Source organism: Myotis yumanensis, unplaced genomic scaffold, assembly GCF_028538775.1.
Source record: "Myotis yumanensis isolate MYYU_CA2020_CCGP unplaced genomic scaffold, mMyoYum1.0.hap1 SCAF_8, whole genome shotgun sequence".
NCBI lineage: Eukaryota > Metazoa > Chordata > Mammalia > Chiroptera > Vespertilionidae > Myotis > Myotis yumanensis.
Genome location: NW_027223759.1, coordinates 76,180,007 through 76,195,996, shown reverse-complemented (window position 1 = coordinate 76,195,996; position 15,990 = coordinate 76,180,007). Strand labels below are relative to the sequence as shown.

Here is a 15,990-nt window from a genome sequence, read left to right as displayed (position 1 = left end):
CTTACTAAAGATGCCAACAGTTAAAAACTGTGCAAAATGTCATTTTTCCATACTTCACCTGATATAATCTCCAGTATTTTGGGTGAATTTTAAAGCTAGATATTATTATACCCATTTTACATATGGGAAAAGTGCATCTTAGAAATGATAAGTAACTTGCCTGGGGTCACAGAGTTGAAATTCTGGGATTCAGAACTAAATCTTTCTAGTTCTACCCTCTGTATGGGAACTGCCAAGCACAATAGGGAGCGTGGAGAGGAGCCTGAGCTGATGACCAGCATGTGCTCCACAGGCACAATCAAGGTGGGCTGCCATGCCACGCTGACAAAACCAGCTCTTCTTGGTGATGCACAAGGAGGGGATGTGATCCTACTGAGCTTTTCTTGTTGGTGATGTGCAAGGGGGAGGGGACATGATCCTATTGGGTTTTTCATGTTGGTGATGTGCAAGGGGGAGGGGACATGATCCTATTGAGCTTTTCATGTTGGGGATGTGCAGAGGAGACATGATCCTATTGGGCTTCTGGGGAGGTCATGAGAATGTGGAGACTGGAATGTCAGAAACCAGAATCTGGGTCAAGGCAGTGGTAAGAATAGACAGACACTCATCATCTTAGTGGAATGGAGCCATGGAACTGATGACAGTGAGGGGAGGCTCTCCAGAAGGAAAGCTTGGACAGAGCTCTGTAAGATGAGGAAGGGACACGCATCCCAATGAGAGGGAACAGCATGCACAAAGCCGTCAGAAGGAAGGGGGCAGGATGCTCGCAGGGAGCTGTTGGTAAGAATGTGAAATGATAGTCTTTTGGGAGGCAATTTGGCAGTTAGTGTAAGAATGTTCAATGCTCATATCTTCAACCCAGTAACCCTCTTTCAGGTTTCCATCACAGAGAAACTACCTGCACGTGAGCACAGTAACCCGTTGAAGACAGCAGTGTTAAAACAAAACTCTGGAAACAGCCTAAGTGCCCATGTACGAGAAAATGGTGAAATAAAGAATAGAACATCATCTTACAAAACACCAGACAGCGATGAAAAGGGATGAAGTAGACATAGATAAGTAGCTTGGAAATATCTAGAAGACGTGGTGGTCAAAGAGAAAAGGAAGATTATTGGCAAGTCTGTTCCCAAAGTATCCCAGATTCCATCACCTTCTAGTTTGGCCCCTGGCACTGGCAAACAAGGTTAATCCTTCCTTGGTATGGGGCATGCTGCTTTCAGAAAACTAAAGTGAAGGCTCTTTCTGAGGACACTTCACTGCGCTCAGGACTGGTCAGACTGAGGAAATAGTCCATTGAAGTATACGTTAGGGGCACCTGACATTGTATTGATTTTCTGTTAATAAATCTGGATTCCCTCAAGGCACCAAGGTAAGCTTGATTAACGTTCTCTTTCAAATGATCCCCGAGTGGTAGCTTTCTTGCCTGTAATTCAAAGTCTAGTGCAACTCCTTATCCAACGGTTGCCAGGAAATAGAAGAGCCACCTCCCCATCCCCCCTGCCATGGCAACATGCAGTCACTTCCTAATCCATCTTCTTTCTGCGGAAGTCTAGATTTCTGAGAGTGGGGTGCAACCCATGATTAGCTAATCTGGCAGAGAGAAAGGAACCTTCTAACCTTGCTCTGCGCAGAGACCTCCTCTATGATCTTGCCCTGTAGCTGCCATCATTCTTTTTTATTCTCTCAAGGCTTCAGTGAGACACTCTGGAAGCAGAAATAAACTTTGAACCCTTAAAAGTACAATATCTCAACCTAGCCAGGTGGCTCAATTGGTTGGAACATTGTACTGTACACTAAAAGGTCACAGGTTTGATTTCTGGTCAGAGCACATGCCTGGGTTATGGGCTCGATTCCCAGTGTGGGGCATGCAGGAGGCAGCCGATCAATGATTCTCTCTCATCATTGATATTTCTATCTCTCTCTCTCCTTCTCCCTTCCTCTCGGAAATCAATAAAATATATTTAAAAAAAATAAAAAGAGATATCATCAAAATTATTTTCAGTTTATTAAAAATTCAGATGTCCAGGCTCTGACTCCGAAATTCTGATTCAGTAGTCCTGGAGTGAGGATCAGGCATTCCCATTTTTTGAAAACTTCCCAGTAAGTCTGATGTCATGTGAAATGTGATGAATATATAAGTGTTCTTTTGTGTTCTTTTTTCCTTTTCAACAAAGAAGGAATGCTTGTTGCATACACATCTTGGACTTGTAATCTCGTGTCCATAAATCTAAAGAAAGATAAAATGCCATAAGGAAAGATGAAAAGGAAAGAGCGCCTTCCTATGCTCTGACTGCATTTCTAGAGTGACTGATCACAATGGCTTGAGCATGGTCCCGACACACCAAGGCTACGGGTTCGATCCCCACCAGGGCACATACAAGAATCAACCAATAAATGCATAAATAAGTGTAACAACAAATCAATGTTTCTCTCTCTCCTACCCCATTCCTCTTTCTCTAAAATCAGTTTTTAAAAAGATATGCATCGAGTTGATTCTGCACCCTCATGCTGCATTGCTACAGAGCCTTTGTGGATCGGTGGAGGAGGAGGAAGTGGAGATGTTTGCCTTGTAGGCAGAATTGCCCAGTTGATGTCACTGATCATCAATACTTTCTACTCAAATAAAGATATCTTTCTGGGGAGCTTATTTTAAACTCATCAGATGCTCTGGACAAGATCAGACATGAAAGTTTGACAGATCTCAGGAAACTAGACTCTGGGAAAGAGCTGCACATTAATCTCATTCCAAACAAGCAAGACCGAACCCTCACTATTGTGGATACTAGAATTGGAATGACCAAGGCCGATTTGATCAATAACCTGGGTACTAACACCGAGTCTGGGACCAAAGCATTCATGGAAGCTTTGCAGGCTGGTGTAGATATCTCTCTGATTGGCCAGTTTGGTGTCGGGATCTATTCAGCCTATTTGGTTGCTGAGAAAATGACTGTGATCACCACACACAACGATGATGAACAGTATGCCTGGGAGTCATCTGCAGGAGGATCCTTCACAGTTAGGACTGACATAGGGGAACCCATAGGTCGTGGAACAAAGGTTATTCTGCACCTGAAAGACGACCAGATGGAATACTTGGAGGAGAGATGGATCAAAAAGATTGTGCAGAAACACTCTCAATTTATTGGCTATCTCATTACTTTTTTTGTGGAAAAGGAACATGATAAAGAAGTCAGTGATGATGAGGCTGAAGAAAATGAAGAGAAAGAGGAAGAGGAAGAAAAAGAAGAAAAGGAGTCCAAATACAAGCCTGAAATTGAAGATGTTGATGAAGAGGAAGAAGAAAAGAAGGATGGTGACAAGAAGAAAAAGAAGATCAAAGAGAAGTACATCGATCGAGAAGAACTGAACAAAACAAAGTCAATTTGGACGAGAAATCTTGATGACATTACTAATGAAGAATATGGGGAATTCTACAAGAGCTTGACTAATGATTGGGAGGATCACTTTTCAGTGAAGCATTTTTCAGTTGAAGGACAGTTGGAATTCAGAGCCCTTCTTTTTGTCCCAAGACGTGCTCCCTTCGACCTGTTTGAAAACAGAAAGAAAAAGAACAACATTAAGTTGTATGTTTGCAGAGTTTTCATCATGGATAACTGTGAGGAGCTGATCCCTGAATACCTGAATTAGAGGTGTAGTGGACTCTGAGGACCTCCCTCTAAATATTTCCAGGGAATTGTTGCAACAAAGGAAAATTTTGAAAGTTAAGAAAGAATTTGGTCAAAAAATGCTTAGAACTCTTCACTGAACTGGCAGAAGATAAGCTGAACTATAAAAAATTTTGTGAGCAGTTCTCTAAAAATATTAAGCTTAGAATTCATGAAGATTCTCAAAATTGGAAGAAGCTCTCAGAGCTGTTAAGATACTACACATCTGCTTCTGGTGATGAGATGGCCTCCCTCAAGGACTACTGCACCAGAATGAAGGAGAACCAGAAGCATATCTATTACATCACAGGTGAGACCAAGGACCAGGTCGCTAACTCGGCCTTCATAGAGTATTTTCTGAAGCACGGCCTAGAAGTGATCTATATGATTGAGCCTATTGATGAGTACTGTGTGCAGCAGCTGAAGGAGTTTAAGGGGAAGACTTTGGTGTTAGTCACCAAAGAGGGCTTGGGACTTCCAGAAGATGAAGAGGAGAAAAAGAAACAGGAAGAGAATAAAACCAAGTTTGAAAACCTGTGCAAAATCATGAAGGAAATCTTAGAGAAAAAAGTAGAAAAGGTGGAAGTATCAAACCAATTGGTGACATCCCCATGCTGCATTGTCACAAGCACATATGGCTGGACAGCAAACGTGGAGAGAATCATGAAGGCTCAAGCCCTGAGAGACAACGCAATAATGGGTTACATGGCAGCAAAGAAACACCTGAGATAAAACCAGACCATTCCATCATCGAGACCTTAAGGCAAAAGGCAGAGGCAGACAAGAATGACAAGTCTGTGAAGGATCTGGTCATCCTGCTCTATGAGACTGCGCTCCTGTCCTCTGGCTTCAGTCTGGAAGACCCCCAGACACACGCTAACAGGTTCTACAGGATGATCAAACTTGATCTTGGTATCGATGAAGATGACCCCACTGCTGATGAGAGCAGTGCTGCCCCTGGAAGGAGACGACAACAGCTCCCGCATGGAAGAAGTAGACTAAGCTCACCTGGAGAACACCTGCACACGTGTTCAATACTTTACCTTCATTCTCTTGGATAATATATCTTCAAGGACTTTTTTCTATATTTTTGTTAACATTTTTAAGATATGTTTGGCATGGCAACTACTTACAGGGAAGACCGGGGGTATGAGACTGTGATACTTCAGGCTCCTTTTTCTTTCCTAGTTCCATGTTGGCCTGTTTTAACAGAATGGGGTTATGTTTGTTGTAAGATACGTGTAGCCTAATGTTTGTTAGCTTTGTGGTCTGAAGTGTTTTCTCTCAAGCAGATTCCCAGTTGACCAAATCTTTTGTTGCTAAAGTATTCTTAGATGTGTGGTTAAAACAACTCCATCCCCTAAGATCTACTTTTTAAGACTAACATCCTCTGTAGTTATCAACTGCATGTCCAGCCTCTAGAACAGTGATGGCTAACCTTTTGAGCTCGGCGTGTCAGCATTTTGAAAAACCCTAACTTAACTCTGGTGCCGTGTCACATATAGAAATTTTTTGATATTTGCAACCATAGTAAAACAAAGACTTATATTTTTGATATTTATTTTATATATTTAAATGCCATTTAACAAAGAAAAATCAACCAAAAAAATGAGTTTACGTGTGACCTCTGACACGCGTGTCATAGGTTCGCCATCACTGCTCTAGAAGTTAGTATGCTAAGCTGACCAACACAATGGTAGTAACTATCCATAGTTACTGGATAGTTACTGGAATTGGGCTCCAAACCCAGGTTTGCAGTCTCCAAAGAAAAGGACTGTTTAGCGTAGCAGAAATATAAGCTACCTAGGCATGTCGTAAAGCCGTTTGAAAGTAACTCAGAGCAAGTTTCGTGAATAGAAGTGCAGTGCTCTAGTCATATTCTGCTTTAAAAGGTTATGGCAAATACAGAAAAATTAAAAAGAAAAAAAGATATGCATTCTTCAGTATGCAGAAGTTCTTTATGCAGACATCCCATTTTGAAACATAGAACATTAAAAGACAAATAATCAAGCGTTAAGATTAATAAAATTAATAATTTCTACTGCTTCATCAAGGATATTCTTAAGTTAAACTGGTATTTTTTGTTTTGTTTTGTTTTTTAAAGATTTTTAATTGATTTTTAGACAGAGAGTAAGGGAGAGAGAGAGAGAAACATCGATGTGAGAAACATTGATTGGCTGCCTCCTGCACACCCCCTACTGGGAATTGAGCCACAGTCCGAGCATGTGCCCTGACCAGGAATTGAACCAGCATCCCTTTGGTGCACTGGACAATGCCCAACAACTGAGCCACTCTGGCCAGGGCACTGGTTGTTGTTTTTTCTTTTTTTAACTACAAACGTGTAACAGACTCTGTGCCATTGCCTTGAATACTGCTAAGGCATCAGGAGTTTCACCCATCTTTGCTTTGACACTTCCAACGCAAATGTCAGCACAATGAAAAAGGCAAACAATATTTTGAAACAATTATTTAAATAGTTTTGATGTGCACTGCTGTGTGATCTTCCTTCAGTTATTGTTGGCTGCTGGAGGCAAGTAGTTGGATATAACCAAGGCTGAGGTTCTGCCAGTCAGATACAAGAGAGAGAGAGGATCAAGGGAGTCAAAGGGGTTTTAAAGGGGAGGTACATAATATGTACTTGGAATCTAAACTGAGAAGAAAGAAAAAAAATGGTGAGAACCAAGAGAGATTGCAATGGATAGTGAGAAAGTGGTTTGGTCAAGGAAAGGATGGTTTGGTCCAAATGGAATGGTTGCCATTGAGATGTCAGGGGTACTGTAGTTCATTGATGATATCAAACCTCTTTTGACCGTATGACAGATAATAAGAGTGACTGATAATAATAAGAACAGTAGCTGGCACTTACCAAGGCATTAAGCTAAGCAAATCACAAATATTATGTCATTTGTTCTTTATGTCAATTCTATGAGAGAAGTACTATCATTATCCATTGTCATTTATCCACTGGATTTAAAAAATGGTGGGTTTAGGGAGGTTACATACTTTACTCAAGATCATTTTGTACTGGACTTGGGCTCCAAACCCAGGTTGCAGTCCCCAGAGCCCATGTATTTCATCACTACACAATAGTTACCTATTCCCCACAAAGTCAAGGTATTTGGAAGTCAGGCTTGGTCAGCCTTTGTCTTTATAATGAAGGAACGATGTATGAGTGAAGTGATGAGAAGAAAACACCATGGTGAAAACCTAGACAGGTAGGTAAGAGGTGGACACACATGGCGTTTTTCCTAGAGGTGCCATCACTTCCAGTTTCTCCTGTAATAGTTTCTTCCATTCAATTCACAGAAACTGAGTCCTTCCCTGCTTGTGTATTCTCAGCTTTATTCCTGTCTGTTCCTTGGTCCATGGACATGTGACTCAGTGACAGGAGCCTGGAAAAGAGGGACAGACTATTTGCATGTTAATTTGAAACTGAAAAAAAAAATTTAAGATGGGCAGATGCATTTTCTTCACTTAGAGATACAACATATGTTTTGAATAAGAACAGATCATATTACTGATTCACAAAATTTTACAAAATAACAGCTCTAGAGTTCACAGTTATCTTTAACACTAATCTTTGTCTAATAAGACAAGCTTTCCAGATCCCCTTTTTTAATGGAAAAAAAAAGCTTTTTTGCATAATGCTTTACTTTTTTTTTTCAAAGAATCTCACTCATTCTTTCATATGTTAAAACTTAAATGTAAGTATAAGATAGCTATAATAATAAAAGCATAATATGCTAATTAGACCAGCAGGCCAGGGGCTGAGGCAGAAGAGGCAGAGGCAACAGAGGCCCGTGGCTGCTGCAGTAGCAGGGGCCAAGCACGGATTTCATGCATTGGGCCTCTAGTGTAAAATATAAAACAATTATATAGAAGGTTTACTCTGACCTAATAGATACTAAATTGCTGAACCAAACACAGCACATCTTTTCTTATATTCTAGTGGAGGAGACAGACAAGGAGACAGCTTTTCACAGGTGACTTCTCTACCTTGACTCTCCTGACACCCTGTGCAGTAGGTGTTTGTGTAGGAAGAATAATGACCCCTGAAGAAGTCTACATCCTAATCCCCAAACCTGTGAATGTTACCTTACATGGCAAAAGGGACTTCATTGCTGTAATTAAGAATATTAGATGAGGAAATCATCCTGAATAATCTGGGTGAACTCAATGTGATCTCAAGTCCATATAAGGGGGAGACAAGAGAATCAGAAGAGAAAATGTGCACTGGAAGCAGAGATTGAAGTGATGCAGGGCACAGGCCAAGGAATGTGGGAACCTGGAGATGCTGGAAGAGGCAAAGGAGCAGATTCTCTCCCATGCCTCCTGAAGGAATGAGACACTGCCAGTGCCTCCATTTTAGCCCACCAAGACCCATCCTGGATGCTTGATGTCCATAGTTACCAGATAATAAATTTTTGCTGTTTAAAGCAACTAAGTTTGTGATAAGTATTATAGCAGCAGCCAGAAACAAATATACTAGTAATTGGGCATCATTATTGGTCCTATTTAACTGATGTATATGAGTGAAAAGTTCATATGACTTAAACCTCACATTCTGGAGGGAGTGTAAAATGGTACAACCTCCATGAAGGACACCATGGCATTACCTATCAAAATCACAATGCATTTACTCCACAATCCTACAGATTGACCTACTTGCATGAAATCACACACGTTCAATTTCATTCACAGCAGCATTGTTCATTGGAGCAAAACATTGGAAACAATCCAATTGTTTATCTCTAGGGGCATAATGAAATAAGCACCATGGTGGAATACTACGCAACTGTGAAAAAGCATGAGGAGACTTTCTACATACTGACATGAAAAGATCTCCAAGATATATTAAGTAAGCAAAAGCACCGTCCACAAGAGTATATATGGCATGCTACCTTTTATGTATGAAAATGGAAAAAGAATATATTTCATATTTGCTTATATTTGAATAAAGAAATACTATGAAAATACACTAAAACCTATAGAATACAGAGCTGTTTGGAATGAGGTGAATGGTAAGAGAGGTAGGAGAAAGATTGTTCAATGTACATCTCTATATGTCTTGTTTTTTAACAATGTGAATGTGCTACCCTATTTTTATAATTAATTTTAAAATGAGTTGAAGTTGCTTATGGGCCTAAGGTAGCACAATTAATGATAACAGTAGCAATAAAAGTGAAAAGAGCAGTAGTGGCAGCAGCCACCCCTTATTGAACACATGTTATGTGCCCAGCCCTTCCAGGCCTTTCTTATTAAACCATCTCAACACCCATGTAAGGTATGGATCCTTATTCTATTTACAGATGAAGAAGCTGGAGCTCAGAGAGGATGAAACTTGCTTGAGGTCACTCAGCTTGTAAGCAGAAAAATTGACCTCCTGGAGCCTAGAAACCATGTTGTCAACATCTAGCATTGGTGCTCTTAATATCACAATACAGTACATCACAAACAAGTTGTTGACAGACAAAAGTGAAAGCCACGCTGGCTAAGTGGAGTATGAAGTTTTGGTTTTTTAGTTTTGTTTCTTTATTTTTATTTTTTTGGCCAGTCTTATCTGTGATGCTTCAGAGAACTTGATTTCAGGACAATCCTTATTTATTTGTTTGTTTATTTGTTTGTTTGTTTACTATTTAATAGTTTGTTGATTTTTAGAGAGAGAGGGAGAGGGAGAGAGGGAAACATTGATGTGAGAGCGCAACATCCATTGACTGCCCCCTGCATGCCTCCACCAGGGATGGAGCCAGCAACCCAAGGATGTGCCTTGATTGGAAATCAAATAAGCAACCTTTTGGTGCACAGGACAATGCTCAACCAACTGAGCCACACTGGTCAGGGCAATCCATTGTTTTTTTTAATTTGTAAAATTAGGTAGTCAAATCGTCTCATCAGTGTTTGCACCATAGAATCAAATTGACAGGTTCTTCCTTTTATTTCAGGCCAAGATCTGGGTCCCAGCCTCTTGAGTTCTCCACCTGCCTGCCAGGCCAGGTCAGGGTCTGGGGCAAGGACATAAATGAAGGCCTATCTGCTATATTTATGACTATAAGTTGTAAGCCAAGTTGTCAGATAAAATATTTTCTATCTACCTACCTTGACAAATACACCTTCAGAACTATGTGAAAGGCCAAGAAGTTTGAAGTTAAAATTCTCGGACTCATAGAAGTTCTGTCTGTGCCCAAACATGATACTGCAGACAGCTCTGGCCTCTGGCCCACAAACATTGCCCTTTCTCTCCTCACTTCTAATTCCCTTCCATCCACAATGGACCTCAAACTCCCAACCACATGACCAAGCTCCTTTACACCCCAAACAGCCACCCCTTGGCCACTCTTTGGGCCTGGGAATATGCATTCCATGGCACATTCTGTCCTTGGGAGGATGACCCAGGATGAGGCTCACACAACCCTAGAAGCAAGCCCAGGGCCATTGGGAATTCCCGGGCTGTGGTCTAAATGGTGAGAGGGAGGGCTGCATGTAGGCATGGTCCCTTGGTCTTTGGGACTGCTCACCCAGAGGCAGGCAGTATCAAAGCCTATTAACGCATGGGGCACAGGGAAGGGAGCCTCTTTCTCAAGGTCAAGAGAAACACTGCCTGCCCCTAGATGTGTTCACAAAAGTGATCCTGGGAAACGGACAAAATTCAGGGCTCAGGCCAATCCATCACTTAGTGACCAGGAGAAAATAGTAAAGAGAAAGAATCACATGGTTCATGGTAAATTCAAGCAAACAGTGGGTGGGATAAGCAACTAGACTACACACAGAATCTCAGCGCATTTGGGATGTTTGGATCTATCTAAGCTCAAATTTGAAAGATGAGCAGTTGAGCAATGATAAAAAAAATACCATTTTCCTTTTTGTTGTTAATGTAGGTGTATGTGGAATAAGGATCTTGGGAATCTCATAGGGACATGTCAGAATATTTAAGTCCTGCACATACACTTTGTACCTTAGAAATCATTCCGTCCTGGTATGAAAATCCATGTCCAAGTTGTTTGAACTCTGTTGATCACAAGGAACTGAATGTTTCTCAGGCACTTAATGTAATGTGAGGATGCGGTGGGCCAGGTTGTTACACCCAGACCTTCTCCTCTCCCACCACCATCGCAGATTCAGACTGAGCCTGCTGAGGCTGGTCCCCACCCCTGTTTTGCTAAATCAGACCTTTGGGATTTTGTGATGCACAACTGGAATAAAAGGAAGAGGAGGAGAAACCCTAGAAATCCAAAGGTGGGGGCTAGGGAAGAATTGGGGGCTTTATATGGAAAAAAATATTTAAAGAAATTTGAAGATATTTTATTTTGGTCTATGGTCCCCTTCATGGTGTTTGAGAAATACACGTGGGAGACTCAGGTTACTTTGAAATTACATTTAATTGCTGGGATATGCTTTGTTGGTGGTGACTTGGCAATGTGATGTCCTGGGTGAAGGCTTCATGAGCTTGTAGGTGTATGTGGAGTAAGGATCTTGGTAATCTCATAGGGACATGGCGCAGTCATATTAACACATCCGTGGTGACCAGGACATGGTTCAGAACCAAAAGTAGCTTTGACAATTACCAGCAACCATCATCAGCAACCACCATCAGCATCCGTCATCAGCAACCATCATCAGCATCATGCGATTGTTCATGTACAGCTCTGTCTCTAATTACTCTTGCCTCTACCAACCAACCAGCCAGGGTTTTCCTCACTCATGACTCCAGTGCTCTCATGCCACCTGCATGCTGTTCTGTTTCTGTGTGTTGTTTTTAGCTTCCGTATCTGTATTGTCATTCGAGCAAATATTTTTTCTCTCCTTCTAAGCAAATGATGAGATTATGTTACATGCTCCACTAGAAGTTACGCGTGGATGTATGATTTTCTTTAGCCAGAAAAACTGAGTGGACGTGACACATGCCACTTGCAGGGAAACTCTAAGAGTCAGGGTGTGCTTCACCCTTCTTCCTGCCGTTTCAGAGTGGCTACTGCGTCTGCCTCTCAGACTGAGGAAACTGACACTGTGCAACGTGGCGCACAGCCACGTTGGCTGAACAGCCGGCCCGGACAAGAAATAAACCTCTGTTTCCTTCATCCACTGAGATCTGGAGCTTGTTTGTTACTGTAGCATAAGCTAACCCAGAATCCTCAAAGTGTGGCCCCTGAATCTAAAGCAGCAGCCCTGGAAATATGTTAGAAATGCAAACTCATGGGTTGCAGCCCAGACCTACTGAACCAGAAACTCTGGGGTGGAGCCCAAAATCCTGTGTTTTAATAATATTTAATTAATGTTCTGAATAATATTTAAGTAATAGTATTGATCATATTTAATTAATATTCGGCTCACTATGTTTGAGAGCCACTGACCTATTTCAATGGATTCTGCTTCCATTACCAAACATCTGATGCTCTGTACCCAGAAATAAAATGCACCAAGAGACTGTGTCTGGTCTAATTTAATCATCATCACCCCGTTGGGCAGAACTCTGTACCACACCACCTCGCAGGCCACGGTCTCCCTCAGATTCATCCCTGGCCCAGAGGCCACGGTTTGGGAGGGGGAGGGGGAGGGTCACTGATGCAGAGCATGGCCTGCAGAGCCACCCAGACTGCCCACTCGCATCAGGGTATGGTTCAGAAGGGGCTGTGGATGCAGCAGGCACCATGATTGCTCTCAGTCAGTTATAACAAGTATAGAAAAATACATAGAAGGTAGGACAGCAAACTAGAAGACTTTAAAGGAGTTGTGATGGTTCTACCAAACTGTCTTAACAATCATTTCCCATCCTTCTCCCTCCTGTTCTTAATTTGCCTTCTGCCAACCTGTTTGTAGAGGAGGCCTTTTAAGGTTTAGCCCAGTGTTACGGAAGTTGGGTGTACATTAAAATCACCGGAGGGCTTTCAAAAATCCAGACCTGTCAATTCTGAATCTGAATGGGGGCAGAGAAAGCTGTCAGATTTAGCAAGGAAAACTGCAGGACTCACGGTTCACTTTGAATTTCAGAGGAATCATTATTTTTTAAGTATAAGTATGTCCCATGAAATATTTGGGATATATTTCTACTAAAATATTATTCATTATTTATGAATTCAAATTTAATTACTAGTAGGCTTCCCTGAACAGGGGCAGGGGCAGGGAGGGTGGCAGGTCAGTATTTTTAAATTTCGCCAAGTAATTACTATTTGGGGTTTAAGATTGAGAACCTCTGGTTTTGCTCAAATCATCTGCAACCCCACAGGATAAGTTATTATTTTCTATCACCTGAGCTCTAAATAAGTCTAGAGTGGAATTCATTCTTTTTTAAACACACTTCGGGTGATGGATTTCACATTCATTCATTTCTGCTCCTCCTCCCACAGCACCGCGAGAATGTGCAGTGATTGACAACCCTCACATTGCCATTATGAGTGAATAGCACATAATCCCCATTATGTAAATGCCTACCACCTCATTTCTGAATTAAGTATTAATTATGGCAATAGTGAGTGAAGAGGCTTACTCAAAAAGGAGAGCTGTTCTCTCAGTCAAGTTAGAGTGAAAAAAAAGGACTAAAATTCAAGTGTACTAGCTTTTAGGCTGACACTCATAAATCTAATTTAGAGTGAGCCGATCCTTTTTCCTGAGTTCCAGTAGGCATAGTTCTTTCTACCAGTGTAGAATCTTATTAAATTACTCTGATCTGGCAAATGCTAATGTAATCAAAGGAAATCTTGGATTGAATCTTAATTCTCGATTCCTGCAATTGATTAAAAAATATGTTTTTACTGGAATAGAATGTATGTTGCTGTGAAATTATTGTCTCAATCATTGAAGCAAATGGGTAAGCTATACTGTGTCTCTCAGAGTGAGATGAAACAAACATTAGATTAACTTAAACTGCTCAGAGAAGACAAACCACTGTGTTTCATGGTCAAGATGACATTAGTTATGGTGACTTTTGAGAACACTGACAATGTGAAACATCACATTTTTAAATATATATATATATATATATATATATATATATATATATTTTAAACCTTTCCAAATATCAGAGTATTACAACTTCATTATAAAATATTTTTTAAATGCAGAGATAAAAACTCATTCAGAATCCCACTCCTCTAATAGAAATACAGTGTGCATTTTGGCTGCATTTTTTTCTGGACTAAAAAATTATTTTGCGTGTTTCAGGTGGTTATCCATGAAACATTCTTAAAGTCTGCTCACTGTAGCCCCTATGCTGCTCACCTAGCAAACCACTCAAATGCGATTTTATAGCTGTTCCTTTTGTTTAACATCTCTAACCCTGTCTCAGTGGATGATCTAACTTCCTACCTTAAAAAAACCATAGATACTAGTAGTTCCTGATGGTTGATTGCCTTTGATTCAACACTCTTGGCCTCATCCTATCCTTTCATCCTTCCCTTCACTCTTAAAATGACAGAGGATACTCTTCTACAAAACTAACCTTCTACCTTTACTCTGATTTCCATCACTCCCTGTCCTCTGAGCAACTTCCCACCTGGTCCCTGGTCCCCATTACTCAAAGCCCCTTTCCCCCTAGTGAGCTAGCTCTCCATCTAGACCAGTGATGGCGAACCTATGACACGCGTGTCAGAGGTGACCCGCAAACTCATTTTTTTGGTTGATTTTTCTTTGTTAAATGGCATTTAAATATATAAAATAAATATCAAAAATACAAGTCTTTGTTTTACTATGGTTGCAAATATCAAAAAATTTCTATATGTGACATGGCACCAGAGTTAAGTTGGGGTTTTTCAAAATGCTGACACGCCGAGCTCAAAAGGTTCGCCATCACTGGTCTATACTCTGGTCTCCATGCCTCCTCAGGGGTTTCATATCCATCAATAATATACAGGATGGAATTATCAATCCAAACCTCCCCCCAAAACTCCCTACCCATATAATAACACCTGGGGTGCCTAGTTGAGTTTGCAAAATTTCAGGTGTGTCCTTGTATGAATGTATGAAAAGAAATGTAAGTTACTCTACTTTTTTATAATACCTCTCAATTATTAATACGAAATCTTTATGCTTTCAGATGGCAGAAGCTTAATCTCAGTTATTTCAAGATTTCTCTTACCCATCCATTTTCCTTGACATTTTATCTAAATGCTGGTGGGCCTATATGACAATAATATTATGAAAAATAATGATGATCCCCTACCACTTATTCTAAGGTAGGCATTGTTCTATATGCCTTCCATGTCTTAACTCATTTGATCCTTACAACAGCCCAAGGTAGGTTCTATTGTCCTATTTTACAAATTAATACGTAGAGAATTAAGTAATTTGCTCAAGGTAACAAAGTTTGTAAGTCTTTGCTATAGTCCATGCTCTAAAATCCCGAGGCATTACAAGACAGAAATAGTATCTGGTTTGGGTCCCTGTCTATATTGGCATATGCGGAAATATCTTCTTTCCATAACCAGCACATGCGGATGCCTGCTTCCTCACCCCTCATCCCTCACCACAAGACTCCTTCATGACTGGCTTGCTTTCAGCTGCTTCTGTCCTTCTTTGGGGATCACTCTGTGGTCTTTTGCCTTGCTCAGCCTTGAGCACTCTGCCTTTATATCTAAAGCTTCCCTGTCCTGGTATAACTTTAACCACATTTCTTTGCCACCATCTCAGGCACTGCTTAGGAATCAAGGCATAGGTCCCCTCTACTACCAGATCAAGATCTTGAGAGCTACCTGGGGTGTCTTCCTCCGCCTTACGCCCAGGCTTGCCTGTGGATGGCAGGCATAGGGATGCCCTCCTCAGGAACCACAGTATCAACACACACTCACCCTCCTTCTCTGACTCCCTTCTACCTGGCCTCGGAGGTCTTTATTTCATCACCAGCGGGGAAATTTGGTCTCAGCCCTAAATCCTCCTAGATCTATGGCTCAAAGTCTTTCCATCAACCAAAAAGGCTGAGGCTTTTAAAATCCAAGCGCTGGCTTCTCTTTTTACCCTTGAACACCTAATTTTCCAAGTATAAAAAGAGCCACAGGATTTATGGAAACACTGGGAGTAGCCCTTGTTGCTGCATGATACTGAATAAGGACTGAAATCGTTCATACAGCAGTTCCACATGAGGCTTGGATGGAAATGCTCCTAAAGACATTTTATCCACTTATTCATGTTTATTTACTTATTAATTAGGTCACCAAGTATTCATGAAGCACTTATAATGCATTGTACTAGTCAAGATTTCCTGAGAAACAGAACCAATGAAATGTGTGTATATATGCACATATGTAAAAATCTCTCTCCATATATATGTAATTTTAAGGAATTAGTTCATGTGATTGTGGAAGTGGGCAAGTTCAAAGTCTGCAAGGTAGGCCAGCAG

The 15,990-nt window shown here is 41.0% G+C and overlaps 1 pseudogene; it reads left to right on the top strand.

Annotated features, from left to right (window-relative positions):
* The first annotated feature begins 505 nt into the window (after window positions 1–505).
* LOC139015814 (heat shock protein HSP 90-alpha pseudogene) lies at window positions 506–4,667 on the top strand (annotated as a pseudogene).
* Window positions 4,668–15,990: the final 11,323 nt, after the last annotated feature.